Source organism: Aquarana catesbeiana, linkage group LG09, assembly GCF_042186555.1.
Source record: "Aquarana catesbeiana isolate 2022-GZ linkage group LG09, ASM4218655v1, whole genome shotgun sequence".
In the NCBI taxonomy this organism is placed as follows: Eukaryota; Metazoa; Chordata; class Amphibia; order Anura; family Ranidae; genus Aquarana; species Aquarana catesbeiana.
Window position 1 is genome coordinate 52,557,623 of NC_133332.1, and position 9,171 is coordinate 52,566,793.

At 45.1% G+C, this 9,171-nt stretch overlaps 1 long non-coding RNA gene across 1 annotated transcript; it reads right to left on the reverse strand.

Moving 5' to 3' along the window:
• Nucleotides 1–312: 312 nt before the first annotated feature.
• Nucleotides 313–7,389, reverse strand: LOC141107161 (uncharacterized). Its single transcript, XR_012235801.1, has 2 exons — nucleotides 7,152–7,389; nucleotides 313–1,720 (listed from the first exon to the last, which is right to left on the reverse strand). It is a non-coding gene; the product is annotated as an uncharacterized lncRNA (long non-coding RNA).
• Nucleotides 7,390–9,171: the final 1,782 nt, after the last annotated feature.

Below are 9,171 nucleotides of genomic sequence, written 5' to 3' on the forward strand. Positions count from 1 at the left end.
CTCCACCAAACTATTTGGGCCAGTGCACAAAGCCTCACCTCAACCCGATAGAAAACCTTTGGGATGAATTAGAGCAGAGACTGTGAACCAGGCCTTCTAGTCCACATTAGTGCCTGACCTCACAAATGCGCTTCTAGAAGAATGGTCAAACATTCCCTTAGATACACTCCTAAACCTTGTGGACAGCCTTCCTATTGTAGCAAGGCCTAATGGTGACCTCCAGAGTCAGGAAGAGCTGACATTCCTTCTTTGTAGAATGGGTTACCAGGTATGGTGGGTGTGATGCAAGTAGTAATGATGGGCGCCAGTCACTTTTTGAATGCGAACAAGAGATTTATTGTCTCTTAACAGAACTGTGGGAGAGAGGGTTAGGGCCAGGGCACCCTTGAGTAGATGCAATGTTAATTGGCAGACTTCGAGGCTTCTATAGGTAGACAGTTATACAGTGGAAGGCCTCCAGCCAGATAACACTTCTGTATAGGTAGGACCGCTGTCTCCTAAGGCAACTAATGTGGCAACAGTCAATAAAAGTAGATGTACATAATTTTTGTGAACACAGAATAGTCCTTTACTTATCTCACAGTATGTCACTGTAGATCTTCACTTACTGAGCTCCCAGTCTCTCACTAGACTTCCAGATCCCAGTCATCACTGGATACCCTGAGCTCTTCCACAGCTATCCCGCTGTATACTCCTCAAGCGTCACCCCCCCTATCCTGCTGGGTCCCTGGCTTGGCACTCACTGATGCTTTCCCACTTCTTCACTGTCCCCGGTTGGTGAGAAGACTGCTCGAGCTTACTCACTGTAGTCTTTGGTAGTAAGATGGATGGTGCCTTAGTGGCGACAGCTTCCCTTCTACCTACGACCACAATGGGTTCCCCGTCCGGCTGAACCTTCTCAACTCGGTTGGACTCCAATCCTGCTTCTCCTGCTCCTGGATAGGTCTCAGGCAGCCTAGCAGCCAGGTGTCCCCGGGATAGGCCTCAGGCTTCCGGCCTAGCAGCCCTGGACGACATAACGCACGTCCACCCAGACAGCCCTCCAGGTTGCACAGAACACCGATCACCTGACTCCACCCAATAAATAGGCTCTCCCAGCAGGCCAAGGGACTAAAGAAACCCCTGCCAATTGGCTGAGACACCCCATCCATTCGTGATCTGACCTTGCTAACCACCTGTCATTCTAATGTCACCAGACACGGTGCCACCTAGTGACAGAAGAGAAAGGTGCAGCAATTCCAGAATTAGAGAGGAATCAGTTGATCTTCTAACAATTAACCAGGAAAATTACTACCTGGCAAATTTATGTAGCAAGGTCCCAGGCCTCCTTTCGTCTAATGAGGACCTCCAGGGCCAGAGATAGCTGACATCCTTCTATACATGGTGGGTTGCATGGCATAGTGGGTCTAATGCAAGGTAGATCGATTGGGCGCCAGACACTTCTTGAATGCGAAAGAGATTTTATTTCTCTTAACAGAACTTTGGGAGAGGGTTAGGGCCAGGACACCCTTAGGTAGTTGCAAGATTAATTGGCAGACTCAGAGACTTCAACAGGCCATGCAGGGAAAGGCATCAAGCAAGGTACCACATCTGCCCGTGTAGGAATGCTGTCTCGAGTCCTCTAAGACCTTACAGCTCACAGTGCAGTGTTCTTAGTGTTGTCGTCAGGTTGGATCCCTGTCTCTCCTTATCCAAGGAAGATGCACCAACACAGCAACACCTGAAAGAGAATAAACAGCAATGCAAATGCATCCTATTCTATTGTAACATGGTGCAATAAATACATACGTGATTGAATAATTTTCAATTGTCCTCAGCCAAAGACAGCTTAGCAGTGTAAATACACCCTCTAAAATATCTGTGGTATATACATATTGAAAGCAGACCCCATTCTCAGCCGAGAATGCCACCTCCTTTCCTAATCAAAAATAAATTTTACTTAGCACATTCTATTAAATGCTCATTATGCGCATAAAGTTCACTCAGGTCAGCGCCACTCACGCCACCTGGTGACCAACACTAGGAACAGTTCTGATGCATGGGTTAGTCCGTTATTCACATGATTGATAGGAATTTGCCTCGTTATCACAACCTATTCTAACTAACTACACACCCAGTGTCCATGACGTGTCACAGTCCATCAATTTCACTCGGGGTGGACAATACTTCCCAGCAGTTTTCCTTCTTCTTTAGAGACAACTCCTGGGACAAGAAGACACAGCTGCATTTCAGGCAACAAGCAGCCAGGCCATGGTGCAAGGGACTGCACTTCGGGACATAGGTCCCCTTGCAGAGGGATCCTCAGTCTGTCCACATGACAGCCAGGGACAAAGAAGATTTTATTCATTACTTGAGAAACAACAAGGCCAAGGGATTTAAGAAAACCCCTGCCCATTGGCTGGGATACCCCATATACCCAAAATCTGACCTTGCATTATCCTTCTCATATCTAATGCCACCAAGTACCCGGGCCACATACCACGTACCAAGTACCAGTGGCAAAAGAGAGAAGTGCAGCCATTACAGACTTAAGCCTTGTACACACGGTACGATTGTTGGCCAACCGAGCGTCTGATTTTTGTCAAAAGGGTGTGTGCCAGAATCTTGTTTTGCATACTAATGTTACACAATTGTCGTGCCACAAACACGAACGTAGTGACGTACTACGAAGAATTTCAGCTCTCGAGCGCCACCCTTTAAGCCCTTTCTGCTAATTTTGTGTTTGGTGAGCATTGATTCCGAGCATGCGTGTTTGTATATTTGACTTTTGTGTAACGGATTTGTGTACTGACCGTACAAAAATCAGACATAGAGCCGCTGTCCGCCAAAAAATTTTCTAGCCTGCCATCCAACATTTATTGTCCAAAAATTTAACAAAAATTGTCAAAAGGAGCGTACTAACGGTAAGAATTTAGGACAACAGTCTGTCAACAGACAATCCCCTTCCAACAATCGAACCGTGTGTACGAGGCTTTAGAGTGAAATCAATTGATCCTCAACAATTAGCCAAGGCAGCTATACCTGGCAGGTAAATTTAGGAGCAACCCTGCCTAAACACCAGGGTGCTACATTTCATTTGTTAGTAACCCTGCCTAAACACACTGCCTAAATACCTCTGCAATGTATGAAGGGACTCTGATGTAAGGGGGACTTGGATGGGGACTCTTTTATTCAATTATAAAAACTGATTTTTTTCGATATGCAAATTTTTGTAAAATATACAATGTGGCCTTCAAATTGGAAGTTTTGAAGACCCCTGGCCTATGCAAAAAAAAAATATATATTTAAAACTGACCTTCAAGTGGGACTATATTCACCTTACCTACAGCACTGTGGCATCCAAAAGCTTCTGACATCTTTCCAAATCCTCTCCTGGGTTTCGGATCTTTGGCCATTTAGATTGGCTGTGTTGGGTTGATACATCCAGGTACTCAGCAGATGCTGGGATTGTACTATGAGCTGCACATGCTCAGCTCAATGTACATTGTCAAAAAGATTACAAACAGACAAGTAAGATACTTTATTGCAGAAGAGACACAATTGGGTTGATTTACTAAAGGCAAGTACTTTGCACTTTGCATGTGCAGTTGCTCCAGAGCTTAGTAAATGAGGTAAAGCTTCACTTTGCAAAGAATACCCAATCACATGCAGGCCAGGGTCCCCATAGATCCCCCTTTAGAGCAGGGTCCCCATATATCCCTCTTTAGAGCAGGGTCCTCATAAATCCCCCTTTGGAGCAGGCCAGGGTCCTCATAGATCCACCTTTAGAGCAGGGTCCCCATAGACCCCCCTTTAGAGCAGGCTAGAGTCCCCATAGATCCACCTTTAGAGCAGGCTAGAGTCCCCATAGATCCACCTTTAGAGCAGGGTCCCCATAGATCCCCCTTTAGAGCAGGCTAGAGTCCCCATAGATCCGCTTTTAGAGCAGGGTTCCCATAGACCCCCCTTTAGAGCAGGGCCCCCCATAGATCTCCCTTACATTATGACCTGGTTCTTCTAATGTAGCTATAGGAATAGGACACATACACGACTCACGACCAGGAAGCTGGGGGCCGGGGCACAGAGACCAGGCATGGGCAGGTTTAGAGGAGGAAGTTCAAATCTCCTCCTCTAAAGGTCAGGGCCTGGGGGTGGGGCAAGCACCTTATTGGTTGATAGGATGCAGGCGATCCTACCATCCAGCGGGCAGGGGCAGGGGAGGTGGATCAATGGATGCTGTGACTGTCAGACAGCATATTCATCTGTCCTGCTTCTCTGACCAACTCCCCGCAGCCCAATGCAAAACGGGTGGATTGGGCAGCTGCGGACCCTGCAAGGAGCGCCCACGGACACCAGTGTCTGTGTACAGACACCTTGCCAATCCCTGATGATGGAAGTCAGCAGAGCTTCCCTCATTTACTAAGCTCTGAAGCAACTGCAGTCTATTTGTCTTTAGTAAATAAATCAATCAACCCCTTTATGTCCCATTCCCTGCAGAAAGCATCTTCTGTCGAGCAATTGCAATGGGCACGGGTGAACTCGCCAACTGGTATGGCCCTGATGGTGTGGAAGCATGGAAAGCATGCAAAGTGGCATTACCAGATTGCTACTGCAAAGTACACCAGATTATTATTATATTATATTAGTAAATGCTATGGGGGCCACAGGAGGTCATTACAAGAGGTAGGTGAGAGCAGCAATGAGGGTGGAGGGGGATGTAGAGGAGAATGTTCAACTTGTAAGGATGGAAGGGGAGAGGATGTGTGCTGTGTAGCTGGCCAAACACTATACAATCCCATCATACAATCTCTGTACACTCTCCTTTATGCTGAACATACACCATACAATCTGATTGTACAATCTGGACACACACTATACAACAGTGGCGGCTGGCGGTTAATTTTTTGGGTGGGGGTGGCAAACAAACCTTGTCCCCTCACTCACAACACCCCCCCATGTTGCTCGATCGATCCCCTGTTCGATTGCCCACTCGCTCACCCACCAGGCCGCCCGCCAGCCCCGCACTTACCCCATCCAGGTCATGGCTTTGGCTGCTTCCCCCCTGCATCTACTCCTGAGTCCCAGTGGTCACTTCTCCTCCCGGCAAATCGGGTCTTAGGACTCCCAGGCAATCAGGTCTCAGGACTCCCGGCCAATTGGGCCATGGGACCCGCTTCCTGATTCTCCGGGAGGAGTAGCAGGAAGACATTAGCGAATATAAATTAACTATTGTCACACAAGTGGGTGGGCTCAGGGCGCAGTGCTCTGCGCCCTGAGCCCACCCTTTTTGAAGCCAATTAGAGCCTCAGGCTCTAATCATGTGCTTAAAAATAAAAAAAACATTGAAATCCATGCGTCCGGTGCCCTGCATAGAGATTAGGGGCGGGGTGCATAGATTACATATAGCCACTGCTATACAATCTTATGGTACAGTTTCTGCATAACCGCCTGTAGATTTACCAAAACTATATTTGTATCCAATCTGGCAGGCCTTTGCACTACCGTTGAAGGTAGATCTAAAGGAGATTGTACAATCGAATTGTATGGTTTATGGCCAGCTTTAGGGGGAACAAGAATGACAAGCATGGTGCAGTGTAGGGATTAATAGAACACAGGACAAGTAGGGGTAAGGGCAAGGAGGAGAAGGCAAATGACAGAGTTTGGTGTATTTTGTCATATGATTCCTCTATGGCAGTGGTCTTCAAACTGCGGCCTGGGGGCCAGATGTGGCCCTTTGCTTGCCTTTAACAGGCCCTTGGGACACTATTCCTCCCACTGATACAAGTCACTATTCCTTCTGCACCAACAATGGGGCATAATTCTTGTCACTGATACCAACAATAGGGCACTATTCCGACCACTGAGCCCAACAATGTGGCACTATTCTTTCCACTGATACCAATGATGGGACTCAATTCTACCTACTGACACCAATGATGGGCCACTATTCTTCCCACTGAGCCCAACAATGGAGCGCTAATTCTTCCATATGATACAAGGCACTATTCCTTCTACACCAACAAAGGGGCATCATTTTTGTCACTGATACCAACAATAGGGCACTATTCCTACCACTGAGCCCAACAATGGGGCACTATTCTTCCCACTGAGCCTAACAGTGGGGCACTATTCCTACCACTGAGCCCAACAATGATGGGACTCTATTCCTCCCACTGACACCAACTGCAGGGCCCTATTTTTCCCACTGGCACCTATGATGGGGCACTATTTCTTCCCCTGATACCAACAATGGGGCACTATTCTTCCACTAATACCAATGATGGGGCATTATTTACTCCCATTGACGCAGGACATTTTATATGCACAAACCCCCTCAAACTCTAAAGGACAGTAAACTGGCCCTTTATCCTGAAAGTTTAGAGACCCCTGCTCTATGGTGTACATGGTGTAAAAGCTGATTATATACCAAAGCTCCTCACACACCTTACAATCCAATTGTACAATCCTCTTTAAATTTATCATCAAGTATGTAATGCAAGGTCCTGCCTCACTGTATACAGATTAATTGGATGGTTTAGGTAGGTCCTCGTGTTACTTAGTTTTGGTAGATTTGACCACTTGAGCTCCAGTAGGTTTAACCCCCGCTCCATGACCAGGACATTTTTTGCTAATGGTAATTGCGCGGTCATACAACGCTGTACCCGAATGACATTTATTTTTTTTACACAAATGGTGGTATTTGATCACCTGTTTTTTTTTTTTGTTTTTTTTATAGACCAACAATTTTGAAAAAAACAAACAATATTTTTTACTTTCTGCTATAAAACACATCCAATAAAAAAAACAATCAAACAATTTCTTCATAAATTTAGGCCAAAATGAATTCTGCTACAGCTATAAAAAAATTCCTAATAAGTGTACATTGAGTGGTTTGTGTGAAAGTTAAAGCGTCAGTAACAATCTATGGTATATATACTGGATTTTTCATTTTTTTGTACTAGTAATGGTGGTGATCAGCGACTTATAGTGGGACTGGTTTTGAGATCTTAGCGCATGTGTAGAGGTGCGTTTTTTTTTTCTAGCCATGGGCATTGTGTGTTTCTTTTGTGCATTTTCAATGCGTTGTTTTTTCTAAAATATGGCGTGCATAAAGTTAACCACCATTGATCAAGACATGTTAAAGCAGAACCAAAATTCTCAAAATAACTCACCTCCTCATTCCAGCAATGTAACGGCCCTTGCTGGCCGCTGTCATCTTCTCATTGGCTACTTCTGGGTGCCAGGTTTTCAGGCCTCCATAATTTCTGGCACCATCCGATTGTGCTGGGAATGCAGTGTGCATTAAATAGCAGACTGCAGGAGTGCCATTAATTGTTCCCTGCAGGAAACTGAATGAGCTGCTGTGACCGCGCAATCGTGAGCTACACCACCCGCAATAGTGTGAACCTAGCCAAATACGTGCTGCCAACTTTGCCATGCATTTTAATCTGCTGCTATTAACTTTTATGGGCCTCCCAATGCATTAACCACTTCAGCTCCGGAAGGTTTTTGCGATACGGCACTGCGTTACTTTAACTGACAATTGCCCGGACGTGCGAAGCTATACCCAAATTAAATATTTGTCCTTTTTTCCCCCCACAAATAGAGTTTTCTTTTGGTGGCACCTCTGATCAAATTATTCTTATTTATCGCGCTATAAACAAAAAAAGCCTGACAATTTTGAGAAAAAAACAATATTTTTTACTTTCTGCTATAAAACATACCCAATTAAAAAAAATGTAAGAAATCTAATTTCTTCATCAGTTTAAGCCAATATGTGTTCTGCTACATATTTTTGGTAAAAGAAAAACCTCAATAAGCGTATTTATTGATTTGCGCAAAAGTTATAGCATCTACAAACTGTGGGATTTTTTTTTTTTCTTTCAATTTTTTTTTTTTTTTACTAGCAATGGCGGCGATCAGCGACTTTTAATGGGACTGCGATATTGTGGTGGACAAATCGGACACCTAACTGACACTTTTGACACTTTTTGGGGACCAGTGACACAAATACAGTGATCAATGCTAAAAAATATGCACTGCGCCCCAAGCCCACCCACTTGTGACATTAGCGAATCAACATTAGCTATTGTCTTCCTGCTTCTCATCCCGACCAGATTGGCCTGGATGAGAAGCCAGGGAAGCCGCCCACGACCTGGCGGGGGGGTGGGGGGGTGTTCATTTGCCCCCCCCCCAAAAAAAGGGATGGAGCACCAGCCGATCTGGCGCGGAGCGGCCACCCTGCCGCATTATATCTGCATGGGGCGGTCGTGAAGAGCTTAAAGCACAGAAAAAATGGATGACATGTTTTTATGTTTTTCAAAATGCACTGCATTGCTGCCAGGAGATAGGAACAGGCACTATTTTTTATTGTAGGGAACTTGTTTTTGTTTTTGAGTGTTGCAACACATGCATTGCAATGCAACAGTGTGAATGGACCCAAAAGCAAGCTCTGCATTCAATCGGTCATCTTTACAATTATGTGACTTCTCTCCATTAAAAAAAAAAAAAAAATACAATACTGTTATTAATTTAAAAATAACAACAATAGTCATAATAATAATAATAATAATAATAATAACATTTAAATAATTATAATATACCTTAGATTTTAAGCTGCTTTTCAGGCAGTTCAATACATATATGTAAAGCGCTGCGTAAATTGATTGTTTCTATATAAGTACGTGTAATAAATAAAGAAATCAAATATAATGATAATGATGATGTTGGCCTGGATGCAGTTATCACTTCTGTCACTAGATGTCGCTCCTCCAGCAGCCTGTGCTCATCCACCTGTTCACAGAGCACAGAGCACTGAGCACAGCCCATCCAGCCTCCTCCATTGTTTGCATTCACCTGCTATGCATTGACACAGGATGGAGCTGCTCCATTCCCAGCCTGCCCATCACCACCCCCTGCACTCAGCAATCCCAGCCAAGACTACACCTCCCAGAAGGCTCTACTCTGCCAGGGGAGGACCCAGCTCACTGCCTGTTCCTGAGCAAAGGTTGTTCATTAGGGAAGCAGGTTGATGTTGGGGATATCCAGGGTTACATGAGATCAGATAGGAGGAGGGCAGGCTGACTACTAATCCACATTTCAGAGGAGGGCAGGGCTAATTGCATCTCTAATTAGACCTTTTTTTGGGCCATTGCAATTATCTGTCCTGATGATAGGGATGTTCCTTTCCAT